Source organism: Haemaphysalis longicornis, unplaced genomic scaffold (assembly GCF_048455015.1).
Source record: "Haemaphysalis longicornis isolate Haplotype H1 unplaced genomic scaffold, Haemaphysalis longicornis Haplotype H1 scaffold_13, whole genome shotgun sequence".
In the NCBI taxonomy this organism is placed as follows: Eukaryota; Metazoa; Arthropoda; class Arachnida; order Ixodida; family Ixodidae; genus Haemaphysalis; species Haemaphysalis longicornis.
Genome location: NW_027526233.1, coordinates 98434244 through 98462045, shown reverse-complemented (window position 1 = coordinate 98462045; position 27802 = coordinate 98434244). Strand labels below are relative to the sequence as shown.

The following is a 27802-nucleotide window of genomic DNA, read 5'->3' as shown; positions in this document are numbered from 1 at the left end:
GAGGAGGGCCTATCCCTGATACACATACTCATTCAATGCAAGGAACTCGAAATTACACTGCGGAACAACTTCACAGAGCTCTAGAGACAACATATTCCATTACATTCGCCATACGTTTCAGAAGACAATGCCATGTTTTCCGTTCACCGCACCTTTAGGTTTCTGTCAGAGGTTCACTTCTGACAGCCCATCTCATAGACCCACCGTTTCATCACTGGTCCTATACACCAGCTACCTGATTTATCTTTTAACCACCCTTGGTCTTCATCGTGGCCCTGCACACCACCGCCCTCATCGTCTTTAATTGATTTTATTCGTGCTCACTCTAATCGATTTTAATAGTCACCTTTTCAACACAATACTTTCTTGGCGCTATTGGCCCTATTTGGCCTTGCGCAATAACAATCAGACATCATCACCAGCAACTTTGCGCCACTGAGAAGACTGCAGTTTCGCATTAGGGAGTAGAGTAATCATCAGCCATTTTTCCCTTTTTCCGTGTTTCCCCGTTCTGTTTTCATGGTCCACGAATCGAAAGCGACACTTTTTGCTTTAGGCGCCATATATTGCTCAAGAAACAATAAAACTTCCGCAGACACCTGACATCGTTTTATGGGTTGCGAATGTGAAAGCTTGAAGGTTCAGCTGAACGCTTCATAGCTTGTTTCGCCTATCATTGTCGAAGGGCTTGAAACCTTGTAGCGGAGGCGCTGCGCTGTGGGAGCAGGCCTAACGCTCCCGGGTGGCATCCATAGGTTTCCTTCGCGTCGCCCCGCTGCTTTCATGCCGTTGTGTAATTGGAGATTCGACGACGACGGTGAATTTCGGTGCTTTTCATTCCCCTGCTTCTATTTGTGGCACACTGCGTGGAAAATTTATTCAAATTCTTTGTGTGTTCCCCGAACCAATAACAAGAAAACATAAAGTGGGGAGCAACACCAGCACTACAAAACTTAGGCCGGTTTGCAGACAGTTGGATAAAAGGGGCAGAGGCAAGTGCCCAAAATCTTCATTTAAGTAAGAAAAGCCAATTAGTAAATTAATATATGACACCTAAATTAAATGGAGATATCGCTCCTGGGAGCGAAAAAGGCCAACAGCGTAACACTGCACAGTAAAAACACCGCTAAACTTCCAGTCACAGGATTCGTAATCTACACTTTATGAACAAAGAAGGTCTCCATGGCAAATTACGCCTCTACCGAAGCACAGCACGGAGCACAATACCACTGCACAGACCCCGAGGGTAAAAAGGCGTATAAAGTAAAAACCAACACACGGAGTACCCGAAATTACTCTATAATAAGCCTTACAAGGGGCCTCAGAGGCAGTCAGCAAACGAATCTGTAGTTTAGACCCAATTGCAACACGGCCCCACTGCATCCTCCTTTCCTAGTCGCACTCACAGCAAGGATTCGGCAAGCTGTAGAAGCCCCTCCAACTCTCGCAATTCTGTGCATTCAGCCACTAGTTCCTAATTCCTAGCCACTCTGCACTCCGGAATTGATGATTTCCCAAAAGGGTAAGGAGCAGAGACGGACCACTCACCGTAGCCGTGCAGCCGCCAAGCCTAACCACGAACCCGAAGCCCTCTCGACTCCCGTGGCGATAGCATGCTGCTGGGATGCCTTTCTGCAGGGACACTAACGCATTCTCTGCCCTATAGAAGGCTCGCGGCCGCCCAACTTTGTCTTCGCACGTTCTTGTAGTCGACTTCCTTGTTCACCTACTCTCGAGCTGTCATACGTAAAACTACCGTCACTGTCACCAGTTTTGTAGTAAAACCAAAGATGACGTCCATGGCGCTGTCGGGCTGCGCCAGTAAGGTTCGGTGTGGAAGGTTTTTGTTTGCAGTTAATGAGCGTGAAGTTAAAGCTACGACGCCGATAAATATAACTGAGGCAGAAAGAGCTTAGTTCCAAGTATTTAAGCGGCCTGCAACACTTTCGATAAACGCTTTCACTCTTTCCTTCGCGCCTGGAAGCACTGCGAAAGCTATAGTTATACCCAGCATGTAGTGGCGCTGCGTGATTTTCTTGCCTCACCAGATACACCTTCCGGTTCTGCTTTGTTTGTGTGGCTTTATTTTTAAGGGTGCTATCGAAAAGCGTTAATTTCTGCAACTGTTGGAGAACCGGCCAACAGCTGATACAGGGCCTGAATGACATAATTCCAGCGGGCGAAGAACGTCAAGCCCTGAAAGAGAGAAAAATTTTTGAGTTTGTTTCCAAGTTATCTGATGGGCATAGAGCAGTAATTTTTGGCTGAGGTACTTTGTGACCCCCTAATCTGAGTACTGGGTGTGTTGGGTGACAAAGTAATGCGACATTTTAAGATATCAAAAAAGTTAAAAAAGGGGTGCCGTCATTTTTCTCGCGTTCACCATTCTGTGATAGCTTGCTCAGACCCATCATCAGATATCGCAAGCTCACCTCCATATATATGGGTGCATACGTGCACCCTGTTGTAAATAAAGCATTATAAGATGGGCGCAGACCGAGGGAAATAGCTGGTGGTGAAGATAAAGACGCAGGGGTGCCAGAGTGTGTTCCATAGCTTTCGAGAATGGGGCGTCTAGGTCATGCTTTCTGTCTTGTACCCTCTGCAAATCCTACTTCTCCCGTTAGTCGCAATCCATGTAGGGGACACGTTAAGCCCAACACTCACTATTAAGGGTTTTAGTGCACACCCGTTGTCATTGGGAAGCTTCAACACCAACTTTCGAGGCAGATTCCCGGTGGCCTCTGTCTCTGGCCAACGCCGCCTGTATAAACAGTGCCTAACGCGTGAGCGAATAATGGCCAAACAGCCACTCTCCTGCTGCTCTCTCCTACCCTTCCCCGCTCCGTAGCCTTCCAGCGTGCTTTCGTGTCCGCCAGCCAGCGCCGCTTCTCGGAAACTATGCAAAATAGTGGAAAGTTTGTTTAGCGTTCCCGAGGCGGCGCTCCTACGCCTTCTTGTTTTTCAGCATGCCTGTCTGTCTTGGTCTGTCACTGATAAAACTTCCTTTGTCACGAAGCGAAATCCCTTGCGCTGCCGCAGGCTGATGCCGGCTTTGCGCGCTTATCTACGCGGATCAGAGGCCCTGAAATGTTTTGAGTGGGGCATCCCCCCCTCTATCCCCTCTGCATTTAGGTATTGTTTTGGCCCCCCTGTTCGCACTCCGCATCGGTACGCACTTCTAAATTTGAGGACTGTACTGTAGAAGCTGCCGGACAGCGTGGCGGGATCGCAGCTGCTTATACTTTTGTTTCCTATAATTTTCTGAAGTTTACAAGCACGTGATATTATTGGAAAGTAATCGTAGAAGTGAGCGCCTGAACAAAAACGTGGACGCAATTTTTTCTTCTCTAAATACTCCAGAAAGAAAAATATCTCTAAAAGAATGGCTGCCCCGTCCGAAAATATCGTTTTTCTGTTAGCTATATGTCTACCCGACAATCAGTATGTTCTTACACTATTTCAGTCCGCCTCCGTCTTTATCTTTGGAAAAATGCAGCAATTATGAAGTGAGCGACATGTTGAACGAGATCCCCAGTGCGCCACAGAACTAGCGCCCCGTCACGGCTAAGATGTAAGCGAAACGGCCCTTGAAGCCCAACAGGCAAGCTGACAGACACACGTCGTAGAAGTGGGTGCAGCGTTCGCGACTCGCGAGCAGTGACGTAAGGCGAGATGTCCGCCGGCACGCGCCACATAGCGGATCAGTGCCTGAACTAAGCGTCCCTACCCTTCCCATTGAAAAGCGCGCGACGCGCCAGGCAATGTTAATACAGGCGGCGTTGCTCTGGCCATGGGTTGTTCAGGTGTGCTGAACGACATACGTTTCACTTTTTTACATGAGACGAGCTAAGAAAAGTGCTTGAATTTAAAATACTTACTATTTGTGTCGCGTTTACCATCCGGTTATCAAAACTGTTCGCAGCCAGCGAAACCCAAGAAAGTGACCATATTCTTACGCATTTACAAGTAATTGAACTATGAAATCGTTCATTATTTTGTTATGTCATTCAGGCTATGTCGTTCGGGTTACTGACAGGGACAAGCATAAATTCCTAGAGGAAGACATTTCCGGGAACTATTTGTGTAAATCTGGAGTTTTGCAGTGGAGGCACCTTGAAAATTTACGAACTACCCGTGGGTCGGGCCCATGGGCTTCGACATCGTGGATACTTCGGCATGGGGATCGAACAGGTAGAACTGCTCGTTGGGGCACCGCATCAAGCCACCGACGAAGGGAAGCACTTAGGGATGTCCAATGTTTTACGTGAACGCAGAATATCTACTGCCGCACGGGTCAAGCACCACCACAACGCCGGCAGTCCGTTTGTGAATTGCTTGACCCTCTGAAGCCTTCTTGTGAACCAGAAGATCTTCGCGAGGCTGACTCAATTGTAGCGCTCCATATTAAAATATTAGGCTCTTTACTAGACCACCAAGACCTCAAAGTAGCCAAGGACTTCTTCGTTGGGATTACCAGTGTACTGTAGATGGGAATTAACAAGTTAAAGAGAGTCAACCAGCACTGTGTCGCGTCTTCCTTGGTACTATTTTTAGCGGTTATTCCTTTTGAGCCTCGATTCATAGAGCAAATTATTTTGAATCATTGCTAGCCAGTGACCTGCCAACATTGCAAAATCCACGGTAGGATGTCCCGTTTAGCCCGACGTTAAGGAAGTACTGGCAGCATTGGCTTTGTGTAAGCGGTCGTCATTGCCTGTACCAGATGGATTCCCCCATTCCAATCTGTCACCTCGGCAAGGCTGCCTAGCCCGTCATCTTGAAATAGCTTTTCCAACTACCTCGCATGGCTTGCCGCCTTGAAAGTGGAGATGATCTAGCTGTCTTGTTTCTCTCCAGACCCCAGAAAGTGTGTGCCTCAACCGACAGTATACCGTCCCATTAATCTTGCCAGATAGTTGCATTAGAAATCGTGTGAAATGTGTCATCCTTGCACGTCTGGAGTAGATCCCAGAGTAGAGCCTACAACGGTTATCCGGACGGATTGATTCGTTTCTGCCTTGACCCCTCATCTATTGATTAATTGACCTCAGCACTTTTGTGCACAAAAAGGAAAGCACCAAAGAAACAAAACAGCGTATGCTCCGCGTTCTTCTCGGGCGTTAAAGGAGCTCATACCAACGTGAAGCAGGATGTCTTGTCAATTCCATGCAACCTGTAAAGTGGGGAGGCGGAGGGACTACCAACAGGAAGGTAATTATTCGTAATCACTGAAGCAATACACTACACCCAGCGAAGTGTCACCAAAGAGGCATCCTGTGCCCCACGTTGTTTTTTCTCAGAGGATCGAAATGGAAATCTCCTTTGCGGTGGCAGCTCACCTTTACAAATACGCCCACGATATCTTGCTGTGGGCTGATGGCGTGACTTTTAGATGTACGCAAGCGCGGCGGCAAAATGGCGCAGTTTTGACCATTTGCTGTTCTCATGGATAGAGGTTTGAAGTAACCTAACGCAAATGGGCATTACTTGCGTTTTCATGAAAATTTTTGTTCACATACCATCTCTTTACTAATAACGGAGGCGTAATTCGTATAAAAAACTGCCGAAGCTCGCACTAAGTCGCGGAAGGCCGCATAATTTCTTTATATGCTAGCACTAAAGGACACATCACCACTTGTTTCCACAAGTGTAAATTGTTTATTACTACTGTGCTAGTAGTACTCATTGTCATCTGCATCGATATCATCGTGTTCCCCACGCCAAGCATTACATGCCCGGTAGCGCTTGACGACAGCTGGTGCGCAGCGCGCCGTGTATGAACACAACGTATGCGCGGCGTTCCTGTAGTCGCGTCGAGTTTCCCTGGTGCAGGTGTGGAACCAGCTGAGGTGTTACTGGGCAACGCGACGCACTCCTCGTGGTTTCCGCCATTTTTTTTCTAAAGCCACTGCGCGCGCAGGGGGCGCTGGGCGGTCGCCGCGAGGCCTGCGCTCACGAGCGCCCGGTATTTTCTTGGTATTTTTAAGACGTTGCGCGTTGCGCGTTATGCCCCCCACATTACGGCCAGCTACAACAGCTCGGCTGTTAAACGTAGGACACCTTGTTTCGAGCCGCCATGAATGTTCTTTGAAGGAACAGCTGTAAGCGGTGGCTCACAGGTCCCGTCCATAGACAGAAGGCCGTTACGACCTCCAGCGATGTAAATGTGCTATTCTACAAAGCACTTTTCTTGTGCTCTCTTTGCTACAGCTAGGCCATCTTTTCTAGCACGTGCCGCGTAAATAATTAGAACCTGCACATTACGCAAAGACCGGCCCTGTTATTGAGCCTTGGCCTCCCATGGCATACCCGAAAAACAATCGCTGTGTTTTGAGATTAATTTTTCGGTTTACGCGAACATTTACGCACTTAGGACGCATATTGAGAACCTGAATTCTTTTCTCGGACGTAACTTTGCTGGAATTTCAGCTAATCCTTCCCGCACATCGTTTGCAAAAGTAGTTTTTGCCCACATATTAGATGTGCCCTTCAACTACACGCGAAGAGAAGGCCACTCCTCCTACCTTGGTATGTCATGCAGCCTCGAGTGTGCTTTGGTTTTTCCAGCCATACGGAAGACACGTGATCTGTCAACACCGGCACTATAAAAAATTAACTTTGATCAATTTTTTGGAGACGCACACCTATGCTGGAGACGCACACCTAGGCTGACCTATGATTTGGTACAACTTCTGTTTCATCAGCGCAATTGCCATATCACAGATGGTTCGCTCTGCCGAATTGAAGGTCGCCCATTTCATCCGCTCGACGTCTACAGAGGTTAGACCATTCATTTCCTCATTCACTCGGGGTGTAAAGCTCGTGCCGAACATGGGTGATATCCGGCTATTCAAAGCATCCCCTTCCTTCAACCCTGTGCTTTGACCTCAAGAAAAATGCTGACCGAAATGTCTATTACAATATGAGTGTGTTGCCCAAGCCGGACCCGATGCATTTATGTGGCTTTCCAGTAAGTGGGACTCCGTATTCCAAATTCCATAACATCCCATTTCACCACTTCCATGGCTTCTTCACCTACGGCCATCCGTTCCGTCCTTCCCGCTATTGAGCACAGCGCACAAAGATCAAGGTTGATACTCTGCAATAGAAAGCTTGTGCTTCAGAAAGCCTTGTTTCATTTCTCTCACTCTATCTACTGACCGAAATAATATTGCTGGTAACCATGGCCTTTGACTTCTTTATTTATATTTTGTTACGGGCTTCTGGCTGCGCTGGGATCATCTTGCCTCGTGTTCTAAGGAAAGTGCAAGTTTACTTCTTTTGTATGCCGCACCTTATATCTTGTTTTGGTTGTTGCCTTGTGGTTATTATCCTCAAGTATTCCTGCTTCATCGATGCTTTTAGACACGCGAGAACTGTAGATTTTGTGTGTACAAAAAACTGCGTTGCATTTTATCCGCCAGCGAACGTCGGGGCATGTCTCTTTGCTCACTGCTTCTTCGTCGATCGGGTATTAGTCAGTTCCTTGTGGAGCATAAGTTTGCTGCGATAAATTCTGTTTTATAAATGACCCTGCGCTATCTTTGGCTTTGCGTCAATAACATTCTATCACCGGGCTGCCCAAGAGAGTCATAATCTGGATCCTAAGCCAGTAGGCCACCTCACACACTAGCTCGTGGTATTGTTATGCGGCGGCAGGACGATGATTACACGGACCATTGTAGATGAGGTGATGATTTCAATGGGCAGCGAAACGATAATAGCATGCGCGGACACCGTGACTATGTCACAATTAGGATGGATGGATGGATGGATGGATGGATGGATGGATGGATGGATGGATGGATGGATGGATGGATGGATGGATGGATGGATGGATGGATGGATGGATGGATGGATGGATGGATCGTTCGGTCGGTCGGTCTGTCTGTCGGTCGGTCGATCGGCAGGTAGATAGGTGTGTAGGTAGTCAGACAGGCAGGCAGGCAGGCAGGCAGGCAGGTAGGCACACTTTTTAAGTCACGAGAAGGCGAGGACGAATCAGGCGCCTCGGTCCAGGCAGCCTCTGAGGGCTCTGATTGTGGGCCGATGTTCACCTTGTTCTTTGAGATACGCCGCTACAGCCACCCACCCTCTGGTGTATTTTGTGGTTGTGTACGGTTGTGGCGGCACTCCCACAGAATGTGGTTCTGGGTGGACAGAATAAGGCAGTGCGGGCACAGCGGGGCAGGGGTGTGTGGCGCGTGTAGGAATATCTGGAGCCAAGTGGGCGCGTGCAGTGTATATGCTTGTACCTGCCTAATGATTACTTGATCGCGATGGGTAAGCCCAGCGGGGAAATGAGAGAATACGTAACGGATACCTACAACATTTGCAAAGTTTGGGAGAGCAGGGGAGTACAATGGTGTGTGTCGCGGGCGTCGTCAGGAGCACGAAGGAGAGTTTCGCGGAAAAACTGATGTTTGGCGTTCGTTCCTTGCAACGCCTGCGTCACCAGGGATCCAGTGCACCTGAAAAGGCCTTCTAACGTTGTTATGGAGCAATAATGCGGAAAAGAAGGCGAGGAGACCCTGGGCGAGAGGGTGGTAGCACGCAGACTTGGAATCGCTACATGCAGGCTTGGAATTAGGTAATGGTTGTGCAGACGGAGGATGGATTGTCAGCAGCGGCAAAAGTGATGACGAAAAATTCGTCTTTTTCCGGGGGGGGGGGGGGGTGCAACTTCGAGTGATGGAGTAGTGCGTTCCCCCTGAAGTGATTAAAGGGGACGCACCGAGGTTATATTCAAATGCCGCATCTGTGAATACGTGGTGGCTATCGGTATCGCAGTTTTATTTCTTGGTGTTGTATGCGGCACGAACGAGACGTCGCTGGGGTTACGTTCCTTGTACATGTGGTGGGGAATTGGAAATACGGTAATTTTTTTGAATGATTTTGCCATCTAGAGGAGTGTTCGAAGCCGTGGGTGCGGGTTGGGTATCTTAATCTGGGCAACATAGGAAGACCGCGGAGTTTTGCGTGAGTAGTTGACGTTGATGGCTGCGATAGATGTCACTGATACCGGAAACCGTGAGAACACCTACCCTGCTATTCTCAATCATTCCTTCCCTCGAGCGACCATTAAAGGAGATCCTTGAAACCAGTTTTTGATGTACAAGCATTGCGGAATCTTACCCTCAGCTGAGTATAGGGAGAAAATGGATTGGTGGGGACTCAGAATACGGCCCCTAGTTGCGCAAGTCAGGTGGTGCTATTGGGGATCGGGAGATCCAGAGATATCTTTATCGCTTCGCGGATCAGAGCGTCAAGCTTCGTCTTCACTTAAGCTTCACTGGCGGTGTTCACCAATATGCATCTCGTCTTTCTATTGTAAAAATATAACATTTAGCAAATGTACCACCTACCAATTTATGAGTGCACATATCGGCGTCCATACCTGCCCCTTAACCGCCCCTTCCACTAACCCTCCCAGGATCGGCCGCTACCACCCGTTGCCCTCGCTTGCTTAGGTAGAATTTATTGTTTACTTGTATTTTATCAGAATAACTGCACGAAACGTCTGTCAAGCTTGCGGCCTAGCGGAGACCATACGGCACGTTTTATGCAAAATCTCCCTAAAAAGAGGCTGCTCTCGTCCCCTCTGTCACACCTACACTATCGGCAGCCTTTCTCTGAATAAAATAATCTCACGTAGCTTATCTTCATCGTTATCTCTATGTAAAGGTACGTAAGGTGCTCCAACACTTTCTGTGAACGACGAACATGTACTAAAGGTTAAACAAACCGGTGTACTCCAACGTATAGTACCCTAAGACTGGACCCACTTACCTACGCTTCGTTCGCTTCATGTACCTCTTTCTGTTTTCTCATATTTACCGCGTGATATATCTCGAACTACCAGGTTAGCATTCCTGCCATTTTTGTTGCTATTTTTTTATTTCTGCTAATAGGCATGCGCGGTATTGTTTCCGTTCCACTCCACTCTTGTTTAAAACTTCACCTTTGAAATGCGTAAGGCGCTCGAGGAAGTTTTGGTGCTTTGCACATTTTAAATACACATAAAATAAGCTTTGTGTAATTAACAATTCTATTTGGGAGATCTATATCAGAAACTTAGTTATTATCTTTGGTTTTAAGATTTAAGGACCTTTTCTTCACAAAATTAACTTTCTTTCGGAAACCTTCAGTTCTCGTGCCCCATTGTCGTTGGCTGCACTTCGGCCTTATCAATCATTGTAATAATCTTATTGAATTCAGCGGTAGTAGTCAGGTGGACTTCGACGTAGTGGAATAAATGTTTCGTATTTATCGAGCTTCTTCTGCACGAACACATAATGCAGCAGTTTCTTACAGTATTCCCGCGCGTGTGTGTAGTAGGTATTTGCAAACACTCTTATTTTCTTATGACTGTAAGTCCGCATTGCAACCCCGAAAAAGCAACAGCAGCGCCGTCAAAACTACACACAGACCTATAGTATTGCAAAAATTTAAATTATAGACGTTTTTTCGCAAATGTCCTTAAGGGCAATATTCTTATAGGCCTAAACAAGCTCTCGAGGTGAAGGCGTTCCTGGGTTTAATCTGGAACATTTGACGCAGGGCTTTGACTCGCATTTAAGCACAGCTTTTCTGCACCATAAAAGTCGCGGTTAACTATGGGCGCAGAAGTAAATAGAACACTGAAACATTTAGGAAAATTGAGAGAGCATTGCTCGCCCCAGTAAAATATTCTATGTGACGTGAAGAGTTTTCAGCCTTTGGCTGATGCTTCACAGTCATATCTGTTTGTTGCCGAGACTGAATGTCTTTATTCTGTGGCCTCAGCCCATGTATTTCGCTCTAATGATAATAATTGTGTTGCTACTCGCTCATTAAGTCGTGCGTCCTTCACTGACGTAACCATGACCGCATGATGGGGATACCTTAGATCCCATGGAAGTATCAAAGAGACCCCGCAGCAATTTCCTTCTTTTTACCGAAACAGTGCCTACAAGTACTATAAAACCTATAGGTTTACTGCACAGACAGGTGCTGTGTGTTTTGCCACTAAGCTTTGAAGTTTGAGCCTCGCAATTGTTCGTTTTTAGCAGAGAGTTTGTAGTTCCAACAGAAAAGGTAGCCATTCAGTATGTGTGGCGTCGCTCGAATGCCGTAATTCGAGCGTATGAACAAAGGCACTTGCGTACGAGTTCTATTACCGTGCGGCGTGGAAACGTCGTGGCAGTTTATAATTCCTGTCTCTAACCGTAACCTTTGTGCATTCTGTTACCATGAGTGAAAGCACGGGAGCTTGAGCGCTGAAGCGGAACTCTCGCGTTTGTAGTGGTCATTTCATCGAGAGTCACAGTAATTCAACCACCCAATAGCCCAAGCTATACACCCACTCCTCTCCCCTACCCATTGTTCCACCTGTGAGAAAAAAGGCTTGTAGCCATAGACTGTCCAGGCGTTCAAAAATGCGGCAGAGTGTTAGCGTGAAGCTGTTTTTAATGCATAAGCATTCTTTGTCGAGTACTCAACTCAAACGGTGTAATGCCTTCTCAACAGATTGATCGTTATAACAGTAAATGTAAATCATTGAAATAAAAAACTAAAATATAAAAAAACGGACCAAAGCTAACCCAATTTGGGTAGTAATAGCCACATCTTCCACATTTGGGAACCACCGTCTATTTTAGAAATGCACAAAACTAGAACTATTGAAACTGAATTAATAAATGACATTCTAAGCAATTGTGCCCTTTCATGCGTGCCTAAAAACAAAAACAGAGACTTGCGAATGAATGGAAGAAAACGACATACATTCGGATCTCTTGCTTTCACGTGCTTGGATGTCTGTATTTAGGCATTTAACGTCTCCGAGAAAGCGCAAGTTTGGCGGAAAGTAAATCCACATAAGAATTTAGGCATCAGTACAGAATTCACAAAATATCTGCAATTTTGTTGTACCGTGGGCCTTGTTTGGTGCTATAACATGACAGCCGTTTCAGTGCAGCGCAAACGACAAAGCTTGTTTATTGAAGCGTAAGTGGCAGGTTGTGGTAAAACACGGCCGCAGCATTCAGTAGTCAAAGTCAAGGCAGGTTTTTTACGCCCTCCTTTCGCTCGTCGTTCCGCCACACAGTAATTGTTTGTCGAAATACATTTGATGACCAGCCTAAAGCCACCTCTCACCACATGCGTAAAGCAGTGCTTTTCCACGTCAAGATATATCTTTCTGCTGTCATGCGTTACTTGTTCTGCAAACGATCTCCGATGGCTGTTGTAAACGTATCTCTGTCAAATCAACCACGCTACTACCGCAAGCTGTAGCCACTCGATCCCTATTGTCTTCATAAACACCATCACAATGATCACCAGGGGTGATTGCGCAGCAGCGTCAAGTTTGCCACGAAACATATCGCACATGACTACACGCCTTCCTTCAAAAATCCTGGCTGTCTAGCGGCAAACCATTTACTCGACCCCATTTTCGGCTGTTTCGGTTGGATAAGAACACAGGAGGGGGTGGTCTACTCATTCTAATAGCTACAAAATTTTACCACAGAGCCAAGCTGTCCTTCCAACTTTTACCGCCGGGCAGCGAAGTCATGGTGGTTGATGTAATTCGGCCTGGTTCTCTTTCCTTCTCCCTGCTTAATACCTATTTCCCCAACACAGTGTCCGCCACATAACACCTGGATTTCGACCTTTCTTCCTGTACTCAAAACTTTATAGTTGGCGCAGATTTAGGTTCACAGCATGTTAGCTGCGGCTTCAGGACGTACACTTCTGCTTCGCGTTTGTTAGACTGGACAGATGAAATGTTAGGCGTAGCATTCGCAAAAGGTGGGTCATTTTTATTATGGCGCACACTAGATATTCCTACAAGTAGCGACCCCGTTCCAATTGTTTTTGAAAAAGCGGTTTCCCTAAGCACACCTAATCATGTTGTGCTGACCTTGGTTGACTATGAACTTAAGAAAAAGAAGTTGAGTTCGTCTCTTGCATCTCTGCCCAGTGATTGTATAGAGATTATGGCCATGAATGCCACAGCACTAAGGAAAAGGTCACTAAAAATTTTGGACTTTATTGTTTCGCCAACCAACACAGGCGGTATATGCCCGTGGTCGAATAATCATTGTGCTAGAATATATATGCGTAGAGAAGCGGCGTGTAAAAAATGTATTAATAATCAGAGCACTGATAATTCGTACAATTTCAAGTATTATTACGCAAATGTTCCCTGAACCATCTCAACGGCTAAGCAAAAATATCATTCGCAGTGGTTCTCCGCGCTTTCGGGAACAAAAAACCGGTGTACTGTTTTTGCTTTTTTTTCGTAACCGCAACAGCACTGATGATAGAAGCAGTGGTGCGTCCATTGTGGAAACGCCGGAAAAAAATCTTGGATTCCCTAGAAAAGTCCCCAGGGCCTAGAAAACAAGGTTCACGGCTACTGTCCAACCCATGATTATTGAAAATGCCCGTGTTTGGCTTTAAATCTGTCACGATGAAGGAAATGGCGGATATAGTTTTGTGGCTCGGGGCAGCTTCCCCAGGTCACAATGGCATCTAGACTTCAGCGACGAAGCTTCTCTTTGACGAATCTCCTCACGATAAATTTAACATTATTAATATATCATTAGAGACATCGTAGGTGCCCGAAGCTTGAAAATTGCAAAAACTATACCATTACTTAAAAATCCCAGTATTGGCGTTATCCCGGACAATATTCGCCCAATACCCTCTACCAGTAACTTCTTGAAAATGATAGAAGAAATTTTGCACGGCTGTTTACTCGATTCCTATCTAAGGAAAATGTACTGAGTAAACATCAGATTAACTCCCATTCAGGCTGCTTTATTTGGCCTGCCCATGTGGACCTGGAGAGCCGTATCCAGTTTGCCCATACAAACAAACAAATCTGCGCGCTTACCACACTGAACATTGCTAAAACATTCGACAGTGTAGGATACACCGTTGTTATAGCCGACCTTAAAGAAGGGGGGATACCCGTGCAATTACATTATTTCAAGGATTCAGCAGTTTTTATCTGGCCGTTACTTCTTTTGCTCGAAAAATGGCTTCGACTTTTACACTACACCAGACAAAGGGCTCTCCCCAAGGGTCAGTGCTCTCTCCTGTTTTGTTTAACCTACTGATGAGGTTCATTCCCACCAGCAATTAGGTCAGCTGTTATGTTAACGCGGATGATATAACCTTTTTCGCAGCACGGGACATTCATGAGCTTTATCAAGTGACACAAAAATATTTGGATTCTGTCGAATGGTGGGTATCAAGTCTGAATTTGCGCATTGATGTTGCCACGTGCGTGGTCCTCGTATTCCCCGTATCAGTGCCTTACCTTCAGCCTGACACACCGGGAAGAGATTATTCCGTAAGTGACAAATTTAAAATACTCGAGGAATATTTATGAGAGCAAACTTGATTGGCGGCATCATATTAAGCACATTGCGACGAAGGGAGAACGGTCACTTGGTCTGTTGCGCAGAATTAGCCACCGGAATCTTGGGATGAGAAGAGACACGTTAATATTCCTTTGCGGAGGGTACATGGGCCATATCTTACAATTTGGTTGTGTCCTCTTTTCAGGATCTCCAAAATATAAACTCAATCAGCTTATTCTACTGGAGTGACGAGCCCTGAGTTTGTATCTCGGCTTTACAGCATAACATTGAATTGCCTCCACGCTGGACCATTGTCACTGAGATTGGTACTTGGACCATGGCCCTCTCCTTCCGCTCAGCTCAAAACCCTGGCCGCCTATTCGAATTTATCGAAGGCATTCCTGTGCAAATAAAATTGTAGTCGTTCCTTCATTTCAAGAAACCTTTAATCCAATGCCCTGAAGAAGGACCGTATTTTATTGGATTTTTTCTCTACTACTATTCTCCCGGTCGGGGGCACTATGGCTAGATAGGATACTGGCAAACTTTCACAGGAGACGAAAGATCTAACCAGGAAACAGCAAACCATGAGAATATCCACCGCAGGTGACAGAATAGAACTAGCCGAGCTCTCGAAGTTAATCAATATGGGCAAGACAGCTGACATAAGGAACTATAAAATGGAGAGGATCGAATACGCTGGAAAGAACGCAGGTAGCCTGAAAGCAGTGAAGAGACGTCTTGGCGTGGGGAAAAATCAGATGTATGCACTTAAGGATAACCAAGGCAATGTTATCACAAATACGGATAAAAAATTACATTGGCCGAGGAGTTTTATAGAGATCTGTACAGTAGCCGGGACATACAGGATAATGCCGAACGAGACAGTAGTTCAGAGGAGATAAACATCCCACCAGTAACGACCGAAGAAGTAAGGAAGGCTTTGAAAGAAATGAAAGGGGGCAAAGCAACTGGTGAGGATCAGATAACAGCAGACCTCTTGAAGGATGGCGGAGAAATTGTACTTGAAAAACTGGCAAACCTGTATACGCAATGCCTAATGACCGCAATGGTACCGGAATCCTGGAAGAACGCCAACATCATCCTAATCCATAAGAAAGGCGACATGAAGGACTTGAAAAATTACAGGGCGATCAGCTTACTGTCAGTCGTCTACAAGGTATTTACCAAGGTAATCGCTAACCGAATCTCTGCAACCTTAGATTTCAGTCAACCTAAAGAACAAGCAGGGTTCTGTAAAGGTTATTCAACAATGGACCATATTCACACGATCAATCAGGCGATAGAGAAGTGTGCTGAGTGTACTAAACCCCTATATTTAGCCTTCATAGATTATGAGAAAGCCTATGACTCGGTCGAAACCCTAGCAGTCATTCTGGCATTACGGAAACAGGGGGTAGATGAGCATTATGTAAGGATACTAGAGGATATCTACAATGGGTCTACAGCTACCCTCATCCTCCAAAGGGAGAGCAGGAAAATACCTATAAGGAAGGGTGTCAGACAAAGAGACACAATCTCTCCAATGTTCTTCACAGCATGCTTACAAGAAGTGTTCAGAACGTTGGATTGGGAACAGGTGGGAGTAAGGGTTAATGAAGAATACCTCAGTAACCTCAGATTTGCTGACGACGTTGCCTTGCTAAGTAACTCGGGAGACGAATTGCAAAGCATGCTTTCCGCACTGGGCGAACAGAATGGAACCGTGGGCCTGAAAATTAATATGCAGAAAACCAAAGTAATGATCAATAACCTCGGGACAGCACAGCAGTTTGAGATAGGTGGCGAGGCAGTGGAAGTGGTAAGCGAGTATATCTACTTAGGCCAAGTTGTGACCCCAGATCCCAACCATGAGGCAGAGATAATTAGAAGGATCAGAATGGGGTGGGGTGCATATGGCAGACATTCTCAGATAATGAATAGCAGCCTACCATTGTCGCTGAAGAAGAAAGTGTATGACAGCTGCATCTTACCGGTACTTACCTACGGGGCAGAAACTTGGAGGCTCACTAAGAGTGTTCAACTTAAATTGAGAACGACTCAGCGCTCAATGGAGCGGAAAATGATAGGTGTAACATTAAGGGACAAGAAGAGAGCGGAGTGGGTCAGGGAGAAAACTGGTTTTAAAGACATATTAGTAGAAATTAAGAAGAAGAAATGGACGTGGGCATGACATGTAATGCGAAGGCAAGATAACCGCTGGTCATTAAGGGTTACAGAGTAGATCCCTAGAGAAGGCAAGTGCTGCAGGGGGCGGAAGAAAATTAGATGGGCAGATGAGATCAATAAGTTTGCGGGGATAAATTGGTCACAGTTGGCACAGGACCGAGGTAATTGGAGAATAATGGGAGAGGCCTTTGCCCTGCAGTGGGCGTAGATAGGCTGGTGATGATGATGATGATGACTATTGTCCCCTCTTTCGCTACACTTACTACCTTTTCCCCTCTCCTTCTTTCCCCGCAGAGAAGCATGCCGCCGAACTGGCTTCAGCAAACCTCCCTGCATTTTCCTCTTTAATAATGAGTTTCTCTCTCTTCTCCGCGCTAACATGCTGTGTTTAGGGTCCCGGCTGCCTTGAATAAAGTCTCGGTTTAACCTTTCAACTGTGCTGACGGTGCTTAGGATTTCCGAATCGCCCCTGAGTAGTGATTTATCGCTGATGCTGCTCGACCGGTGTTGTTTTTAACTCGTGGTGGCCCCATCACCACTACCCTCAATGTGTGTATGTCCAGACATTACTTTCCCCCCTTAATATTACATAACGTCTGTTATGCCGATTGCCTGGTGAGTTTTACCTGTTCCCCCAACCTTTATTATCATTTTCCTAACAATGCAAAACAGCTGCCTACACGGTTGCTAACCGGTTTGTTGAACGACTACCCAGCTAGCTTGAATTTAACCATGGTACTATCGATTCATGCGTCTCAACTTGAGAAGTGGGCGGGTGTGGGTGTTCTCAGTCCACAACTCAACTGGTCGCTTTCCATTCGCGTACCCGACTTCACTCCAAGCTTTCGTGCTGAGTTCATGGCAATAGTCCTATCATTGAAAAACACTTCCTCAGATATTAAAAGTCCTTATTGTGTCCGATCCATTAGCTGTTTGCACCGCTATGATATCCCCCCAAAATTCAGATCTTTTTCGCATATTTGGTTTTTTGGTTCCATCCCACTTACGAGAAATCCGTATGAGAAATGATATTTAGCGCGGTTATCGTTAAACGGCCCTCCTATCGACGTCTGTCCATTTCCATGTGTAATGGCCGGAGGACCGATACGTCGATGTGAACGTCTGGCCAGGTAGCAGGAAGGTGTTTTCACTTCCTTAGATGATTACGTCCATTTGGCATATGCGTGGAACTCCCGCTGTTACGGATCTAGCCAATGCGAGGTTACTTTAACTAGCTTACGCTGTTAAGTTTCACAGCTCAACTTCTATATTCACCGCACTGGTTTCACGTCCCCTGGTCGTTGCGCTCATTGTGATCAACCTTAACATTCCTACATTGACGCGGTTTCTCACTAATGAGATAAAGGTACCTCGCTGAGCATATTCTCCGACTTGGACGAACCCTTTCAATGCCGGTGTTCCTTTCGTTTGGGGCCATTTCGCTTGGGTTTACTCACAGGGATTCGGTTGCATCCATCCACACATACGTCTAAGAGATCAGGCCCATACCCTGTTAGACGCTGCTCCCCAGTTTAGTTCAGCTGTACACACACACGAGACAGGAGCCTTTTCTTCAAACTTCTCGCATTGTACGCCCTTTTCAAAGTTGTATATTTGTTTCGTGGTCATTCTTCTTAATTCTTTTTCTCCAAATCTTAGTTTCGTAAATTGCGCACAATAGCCCAAAAAACTCCCCATTCTGGCCAATCCTCCAAGAGGGTATGCGTTCAAAACACAGAAATAACAACAACTTGGTTGTCGCTCGTCTTTAGCCCTCCAACTTTTGTACAGGTTTGAGCATCCAGAATGAATGTAGGAAGTCGGATCTTCTACAAGCGAGTCTGCTTCCTACAAGTGGGGACCCGGGCGTTATCCGGGGTGGCCACCGGGACGTTGGACTCCGCATCGCAGCACAAACATTCCAGCGTTTCAGTGATGCCGTAACACGAGCACTACCGTTCATCTACACCTACGTTGACGAAATTCTGGTGGCCAGCACATCCCTGCAAGAGAATCTAAAGCACCTTCGCCTTCTCTTCGATCGTGTCTCTTCTCATGCTATCGTCATCAACGTCTTGAAGAGCGAGTTCGGTGAGACAGCTCTGGAATTTCTTGGTCATCGATTGGGCGCCAGTGGCATTCGTCCACCTTCCGCCAAGGTCCCGGCAATCCTCGACTTTCCCAGGCCAGTGTCGGGGACAAAGCTCCGCCAGTAAAAAAAGCTGGTAAATTTTTACCGCCATTCCATTAGGAATTGCGCCACGACACTCGAACCTCAGGACAGGCTGCATTGCACCAAACGTTATCCACTTCCCTCTATTGGGACGCTGTAGCTGAAAGTGTGGTTGCAGCCATCAAACGCGCTATCGGTTACGCTGCACTCCTGGCTCATCGAAATCCGGTTTTTCCGTTGGCACTTAGGACCGACGCGTCAAGTTCACCAGTAGGAGCTGTCCTTCAGAAGCGAGTTGAATGTGCGTGGCAACCGCTAGAATTTTTCTCCATGTGCATGACTCCGGCTAAGACCCGATAAAGTGTTTTAGGCCGCAAACTGCTAGCCATGCACATCGCTGTTCGACAGTTCAAACGCCACCTTTAAGGACGCAAGTTCACGATCGTCACCAATAATGAGTCACTCATGTTCGCCATAATCCACCCTGAAACCCTTTACACTCCCTGAGAGGTGCGTCAACTTGCATATTTCTCGGAGGTTACCTAAGACATGCAGTACGTCAGTGGAATGGCCAATTCTCCCACAGGCACTGGTCGTATGGACCATGTAAATGCCGTTTCACTGAAAATGCAGGAAACACCTATCGACTCGCTGGACGTCCATGCACTGGTTGCGACGCAAGCCAACCACAGCGAGCTCTTTCGTTTGCGTGCAGCTCATGCCGCTCTCAAGATTGAAGACGTACCGTTTCGCGGTGTGTTCATCATCTGCGACATGTCTACAGGCATTCCTGACCCCTCCTGCCTGCCTTAGATCGTTGCTGCTTGTTTCACGCCATCCACGAAATAGCCCACCCCGGCATTCGGGCATCTCAGAAACTCATTGCTTCCCGCTACGTTTGGCCGCGTATCAATGCTGACGTTCGTGACTGGGTACACGTCTGCACCCCGTGCCAGCGTTCAAAAGTGAAAGGGCATTCTTTGTCTCCTGCCAAGCCATTCCTCAATTCTGATGAACGTTTTTCTGTTGATCACATTGACCTCGTCGGTGCCCTACTCCCTTGCCAAAGTTACCGGTACATCCCGACCTGTGTTTACCGGTGCACACGTTAGCCAGAAGCCTGCCCACTTCTCGACATCAGGGCCTTCATAGTAGCTTCAGCCTTTGTTTTTACCTGGGTGTCGCGCTATGGATGTCCTTCGACTGTCGTCAACGATTGCGGCCGCCCCTTGGAGTCGTCCTTGTTCACCGAACTCCTACACCATCTCGGCACTACTACTCTGGAAAACACTGCATACTACTCGCAAACGAACGGCCTGGTGGAGCGGTTTTATCGACACCTGAAAGCTTCACTCACTGCGCACGGCTGCCCAACTGGCTCCAATGACTACCTCTGACGCTCTTGGGAATGCGGTGCGCGTACAAAGTGGACCTCTCGGGCACGTCTACTGAGCATGTCTGTGGAACATCTATACCTTTGCTAGGGGACTTGTTCGGCAAGCCTTCGCAACCTGTCTCTGCCAGCGACTACGTCGACCACTACGAGCGGTGTTTCGGCACCTGCACCGTCAGAACACGCACCTTGACAAGCACCTCACGGCTTACATGTACCGCACCATCAAACAGCCACGCAGGTTTCTGTGCGGTATGCACCCGTTCAAGGAGCACTGTGGCGTCATTACGTTGGTGCATACCCTATTACTAAACACCACTTGTTCACATTCGTACTGGACATCAACGGCTCCCAATACATCGTGACAATTGAGCGCCTCAAACCCGCACCCATGAATACACCCGAAGCCAGTTCGTTTGAACCTGCTCTGCCTCTTCAAAAACACTACCTCGGCGTGTCCACTGAAAATTCGCATGACATTTTCGCTCGTCACTCTCACCCCTTTCTTGAAGGAACCATGTAGCTGCAGCTCCAGCGGCATCGCTGGATTTAGCGCCGCTCCTCGCGCTGCAGCCCGAGCGACACGGCGGGACAGACTGCGAGGATACAGGGCTTCGCTATGTTCCGTCAAATACAACCTCCTTTGCCTTGGCGACGAAAGGTCGTCCTGTCCTAGGCTCCTTGCTTTTGCCCCGTCATAGTGCCCTACAAAGCAATCAGGTTTCGTAGCGTCGTCACTCAGCCTTTTCATTTGGTGTTTGCAAGTACCACAAAACTTTGTGTAACGCTAGTGCATGACGCCGTTTCTTCTTCAACTGCCAGTGTCCAGCACTGCAGCATACTTAGATCGGCTGCCCACGCCGTATTTGCAGGAGCATTTAGCTGCTAGGCAAATCATAGACATGGAATGCCTCGTAAAGGTCGCTCCTACTTTCGATATTTACAGATCTGGAAAAGCCTTTGTGGTTTTCTAGGCTTTGCAAGCCTCAGCCCAGCAGAACGGGCGGCGCTCTTCACTGAAACGATGGTGGCGCCATACGACAGCTGCCCGGTCCCTATACCGGTCCGGGAGCAAGCACATCGACATAAACACTCCTTCTCGGTCTCCTGTAATAATTAGACGCCGACCATTTATCCTCTGTATATTGCACTCTAGCCCCCCTGGATATCACCGACGGGGCTACTCAACAGACAAAGCATTCGGGAATTGCTTCCACCGTGGAATTTCTGTCACTTTTGTCGCCATTAGCCGCGCCCCGCAGGCTTTCCCGTCAACCTGTTCGCTTCGCTGAAAGTGACCAGCTCCTCTACCACGGTCATATTGTCACGAATGAAGCGAAAAAAGTGGTGTTCACTAAACCAGACGGGCGTAATGATGTAAATTGAACTGGCGGTGTCCAAACATCCCAAAAGCTCCCGAGCTAACACTTCGGCGTCCTCGTCTTCTTTACCCCCATTTTTGTAGTAATATGTGCATACCCTGACAAATAAATGACACGGCGTAAGAGTCAGGGCAGAATACCTGTGCCATTACCCTCTCCCCTGTGAATGAATCACCCTGATGATAACGAAGCCTGTGCCTCGTTAGCATCCCTAGTATGCTCATTTAGCATGCTGCGTTAGTAAAATGTAGCGTAAAAATGACAGAAAGCCCAGCCACATGGGTCCAAACAGAGAGAGAGAGAGAGAGAATAAATATTTAATAGAGCAAACGCTGGTTTTTCAGCCGACACTGGGTGGGGTGGCTTTAAGATGAAGTCCACTGGGTGCTGTAAGGCCTCTTCCTTGCAACGTGAACAATGTCAGACTGTGTTGCGGTGCGAGGGGAATGCGCAGTTCTCTCAGGACGAACTTCGTAGTTGACATCGCTTGTGCGAAGCAGGATCTTCCAGGGACCGAAGTAGCAACCCATCCCTTTTTGTGAATCAGACCTTTGGCGAACAAAGCTACACATCGAGACCAGATGTGCTCGCCGGTATGTGACTTGTCGATGTTGGGCGTTATACCACCGGGCGTCATTTGCCTGCTCACATTGAATGCGCTGTCGTGCAAGTTAACGGGTGATCTCTGCGCTCTGAGCAATGTCGTAAGCGTCTGTAGTTTCGGTAGTGCAGACGGCGTCAAGCAAAAGCAAGTAACCTAACATTGTAAGAAAATGTCGCCAATAAAGAAAGCGAAGAGGGATGAATCGTGTTGTTTTCTGGACCGCAGGCGAATTCTAAATACAGAAGTATTGTTTCCTACTTTCGGTGGTCCACGTCGACATACATGGAAAGCATGTCAGTGATAGTCTTGTGGAGTCGTTCGGAAAGGTCGTTCGCCTTCATCTGATACGCTTTGTTCAGCGATGCCTCATGAAGCCATGGCCACTCTGGACGCATTCGCGAGCTCTGGGCTTGCTCTTGAGCACGTCCAGGACGGCGGGGATGCAGCTGAGCTTCAGGGGTTCTTATAAAAGTTATGCGGATAACGCTGCTCTAAGGTCATAAGTATTTCCGAAGCACCATAACGAAGTACAATTTTCTGTATAAAGAACTTCGCAGTTCAGCCGCTGTGCTTCGTGGAAGGGCCTGCATTTGACTGTAATTCGTCAAGTATTTCGTAGCAACCCCAATCCGCCACTTGATGACAGAGGGAAAGGCCGAGCAAATCCATACCAACCTGTCCAAATTGTATTGTCGGGGGTTCATTCTTTTGGAAGAATCCAGCTGGATTTATAGAAGGCGGTTTTTTTTCTTCTGGGAGTCGCGGCGGGTTTTGAAGATACCTTTTTGCGTTGTCGGCGGGCTTGGGTCAATAATTCAGAAGACGTATGCGTGCAAGCGTACAGGAAATGCCGACAAGACAAGAAGATGCTTCGGCGTGTCCGGACTGCAGGATTCCTTCACATAGCTCTTTCGGTGCAAGGAAAAGGTACTCATATTCTGTAGCATTAAAGTTTTTTGTATGGGAAGTTATACTGCAAACAAAGCGATGTATGGCTGAGTATAGAAGGTTGGGGCACAGCCCTCGCAATCGGCTGCCGGCTGCGTGCTGTTAACGACGCGCCTCCGGCACCCGACCGCGGAGTCCGTGGTTGGGGCAATCGAGAGGTGCGTCCTTCAAGGTGATCGATAGCAGGGCGAAGTTCGGAATCATTCGTCTGCTGTTGAATAAGGTCAGATGGCCGTAGGGGTCCATAAACGCCTTCGTCATCGTCTGCATTAGCCGAGGTTGCACCGACTAGGTCTCTGGACAGGCAATCCGCATCCCTATGGCTGCGACTAACCTTGTATACGATACTGACCTCAAACTCTTGCAAGCGAAGGTTCCAACGATCGAAACGCCCTAGAGCGTCTTTTAAATTCGCCAACCAACAGGGAGAGTGATGGTTCGTAGCCACCCTGAAATTTCAACCGTAGAAGTACCGTTTAAATTGGGTTACAGCCTACAAGAGTGTTAAGCATTCTATTTCTAGTGTGGAATAGTCCACTTCCCTGCGTAACAGAGTATGGCTCTCATAAGCTATGACGCGCTCCACACCATCTTGCCACTGCACAACAATGACCCCCAATCCAGATGTTGCTTGCGCCCGTCTGCAGTACAGTGTCAGCACCCTCATCGAAGTCATGAAGCATAAATGTGCTGTGTAACCGACGTTTGAGCTCGCCTAACACTACAGACTCTTCCGGGACTTCATTACACGGAATACTATCTTTTGTTCGTCGAGTTAGAAGCTTGGCTATGTTGGGCAAGTTTTTACAACACGTCGATAGTACACGCAGAAGCCAAGAAAGCGCGCACCGCACCTCTATTCTCTGGCGCTGGAAAATTAGTGACAGGGCCGTTTTAGCTGGGTCAGAGTGGATTCCTTCGACGCTGAAGACGTGACCCAAAGACTCTAACTCTTCGCAATCAAATCGGCACTATATTTGATCATTATCAGGATTCTTTGACCGACATTCAAACAACCTGGAAGTTAATCCCCCTTTGTGTAAGTCTGCTCGGAAGGCGAAGTTATATTTCTTGTCTGCCTTTTGCTTCTGTCGCGTGTATGTTTCATAAATATAGTTATCCCACCTTAGGTTAAAACTTGGGTATCAAACTTCTGCAAGTGTTACCCCGCCATGTTTAACCCCACATCTCAATGTGCACAAAACACTTCCAGGCTATGGATCAGTCCTTATCATGAGCCGCGGAACGCCCACCTCAAAAACGTTGCACTGCCTGAGAACGAACCCGCGAGCCCCACAATTAATCCCATTTAATGGAGAAGGGTGAGGACATACGTGCAGTGAAAATGATATTTGGGCACTGTGCAAGTAGTTACGTCTTCCCATTCTATGCAATTCCTGGCGACATGGTTATAAAATAATAAAAGCAGTTGTGCTCGTGCGTGGAACAAATAACCAATAACTTTGGGATCGTCAAAAATCTGTTCACTATGCCAGCTTGTAACTGGAGACGCACGGGGAAATAAACGATCAACGATGAACTGCCTAAATGTGTACGGAGAAAAGTTGATTGAGTTTGTCCGAGCTGAAGATGGTAATAACCCAAATAACAGTTAAGCAAACGAACAACTTTGTGTTTACTTTCTGATTTCACTACATCCGTAATTAGGGTCGTCTTAGAAATCTCGCCTTTATCTACGTGACCTTAGCTATCAACAGGTAAGGCTGTCGGTAAACTATATTGAAAATTCCGAAGGTCCGGAGTTCTGCGGGAAAAAGAATAACAGGCCAGGCAGGCGGTAGGTACTGGAAATGTGTCACCAGAGTTTCCCACCAGATCTGCCCACCAGGCCACCCGGTCTTCTCCTGGCGGCGGCGCGACCCAGTCAATGAAAGAAGAGGGATGGGGGGGGGGAAGGAATTCAAGATGCGCTGAAAGTGACGTTTTTGAGCCGGGAAAGTCCCACGGAACATGCGGCGAATTGAGAAAGCCTGAGCAATGGGTGAACCATGCTGGGCTGTTATTTGTCGTATTCGTCCTACAACAACTTTTTTATACTGTGACTGTTATTTATAGTATTTAGAGAGAATTCTTGTAATCTTTCAAGGTGCACTCAAACGCGTTCAAAAACGTAGAGTTTACTTGCGACTACAACACTTTTTTCAGCCTTTGGTTTTGTCTGTTGGACCTTAAGCTTACTTAAGCGTCACTTAGTTATTCTTAAGGTCTAAACACCCCCCAACAGCTTCGATATCCGTTTCATTGAAAAAAGTATTTGCGATCAAGACTTTTTCCAATGCGTTTGTTATGTGTTTGTTAACAAGCATTTATTTTAAGTTTATTTCAAAATATTCCTAAAAGCCCTGAGTGGGAGGGGTCGGGGCCACTGGATAAAAAGACAACTAAGCAACGTGTTGTGCTCGCCCCGTGTTGTCCCCGGCATGATCAGGCGCTTCGCATCGTCCCTTCTTTTCCCCTTGAGGGCTGCTGCCGTAAAAAGTCCCTCCTCGCAACATGTTTTTTCTTCAACGAAATGGTCTTTCGCGCAATATTCTGTAGTTGGAGCCGGCAAAACCGCATGCATGTTTGTATCTCCCGGAATTAATTAATCCTCAAATTAGGGGCGTGAACTGCTCTGTAGCATCAAAGGCATATATTTCCATAGGATGAATTCGGGGATTCGGCGTTACACAAATAAACCTTGGCGAAAACAATGGGCTGCGTTTTGCACGAACTTAGGCGAATTCACTTCGTGGCCACGTTTCTGGGAGTGCTAACCTCCATGTTTGGATAGACTCTCCCACTCAAGCGTTTTGGCATACAGCTTTGACAAATTAAAAGATTTTATAACTTCTGGCTGAGGAGTTCAGTGATGTGTTCGCATTTTCAACGCCTCCAGGGGTGGCCTGCTGTCGCCAAAATTAGGCAGCTGTGCATCAATGACCTTCCTTGTTCCTCAGCCTCAGCTGCTCATACCCCATTTACGTCTAGGTAGCTTTTCACACCTCTCGCTAGCTCAAGTAATAGGTGTGCATTTGACACTGACGGAATCACAAACCAACTGCGGCTTAACTCTTCACCGGAGTCCCAACACAGTACCCCAACTTGTTTAACCATATTTGGCCGACAGACGACATTCCGTTGTCGTTCAGGCTAACCTTGGTGTTCCCGGTCCCTAAATTTGGCAAATGTCTGCCAGACCCCCGTCATACAAGCGGGTGTCTGGTCGCGGGAGTCCCAGCACAGTCTCCTGTTTTTAAATTATATTTGGTTGATTGATGACATTCCGTAGTTGTGGAACCTAACCTGGGTGGTAACAGTCCTTACACTTGGCAAGGATCCGGCAGACACGTTATACAAGCAGTTGTCCTTACTTTTTGTCAGTCAAATCTATTGAACGTTGGAAAAGCAAGTGTCCGCCAGACTTACGGGGTGACTAAAGCACTGCAAAAACCTTCTCGCCTGTATGGCCGCCTTCCGCCATCGTCTTAGCACCAAAGATGGCGTACTCGACTTAGTCAATTGGATTGTAATAGAGCACACTGCTTTTCAACTGCTGCGCTGTTCCTTCTTTTGTGTAAAGAATACTACAGCGAATTGCCATTATAAGTCATTTGCTAGACATAGCCGTTACAGCACACCTCCTCCGCTTCATTTGAGTTTACTTGACCGATCACTTCTTGTAGGGGGTGCACGGGGAGCGAAAAACAAAGTGTACTTCCAGGTGTACCCCAAGGCAGGGATGTGTCCTCCATTCTGTTCAATAGCTGCATGGCTTGCCTACCTATCGGTCAAAAGCACATGTTTCAATATATGAGGACGACATCTGCATATAGGTCACCGGATACTAGACAAAGCAGTTACGTGTAACAGCCCCACATGCAGTTTCGTCTGGCCAAGCGTTCCGTACTACAGTATCAACGACGCTATCAGCGGAGAAATCACGCTTTCTTCGGTTTTATGGGGTGCGGCGCAGGTCTGCACTTCTAAGAAGCATCTTAACGACATGTTAATCCGCCAGGCTACCCATTTACGATTTCTTGGAATCGTTCTTGACAACAGGATGCATTGGCAAAAGAATGTAGTCTCTGAGGTTTCATATGTGGCTTCCAGGCTGCATATACTGTGGATAATCGGCAGTGTGACGTGCGGATTTGACTAAACGTGTATGGTCAAAATGCATGAAGCCCTGATTTTGAACGGCACGGTTCATATCGGCCGCCTTTAATACCTCGTTTAGAGACAGATTATCAGAGTTTGGAAGCATTGCATAAAAAACGCCTTTAGCTTTCTTTTGGGCTTTTTCATGCAGCTGGAAACTGTAACAACCTCCAGTAGTCGCAGTCTATACCAAGCTGCTTCCGGGATTCTTATCGGTTGCTAATGGAAGTGATGCGCCGTGGCGAAACGAACGCTGGACTAGTGTTACTCCGGCTCTTACAATCAAGGTTCAATGTAATACATATACAACACCAAACGCTCTTAGGGTTCGGTGCCCCGCTGACAAGGAAAAAAGCTCTTTGAGATGCGCCTTGATTTACATGAGCATGAATTGTACACTTGCTATAGCTCACGTTCTCGCGGTGTTGTATACCTCTGACTGAAGCAAGGTCATTGGTGCTGGATCATATGGAACGAGAGTACAGCGAACCCTTGCACATATACACCAACGTCAATGTTGGCGGAAAAAAGAGGAGTGTGCGCAGCGATTTTATTTTTCAGTCCCAGTTCCGATATTATTGGCCTGGAAGGGTGAAG

At 47.1% G+C, this 27802-nt stretch overlaps 1 pseudogene; it reads left to right on the top strand.

The window, feature by feature from the left end:
* LOC144163965 (uncharacterized) overlaps window positions 1–27802 on the top strand; it is a 131745-nt pseudogene that overhangs the window by 27921 nt on the left and 76022 nt on the right.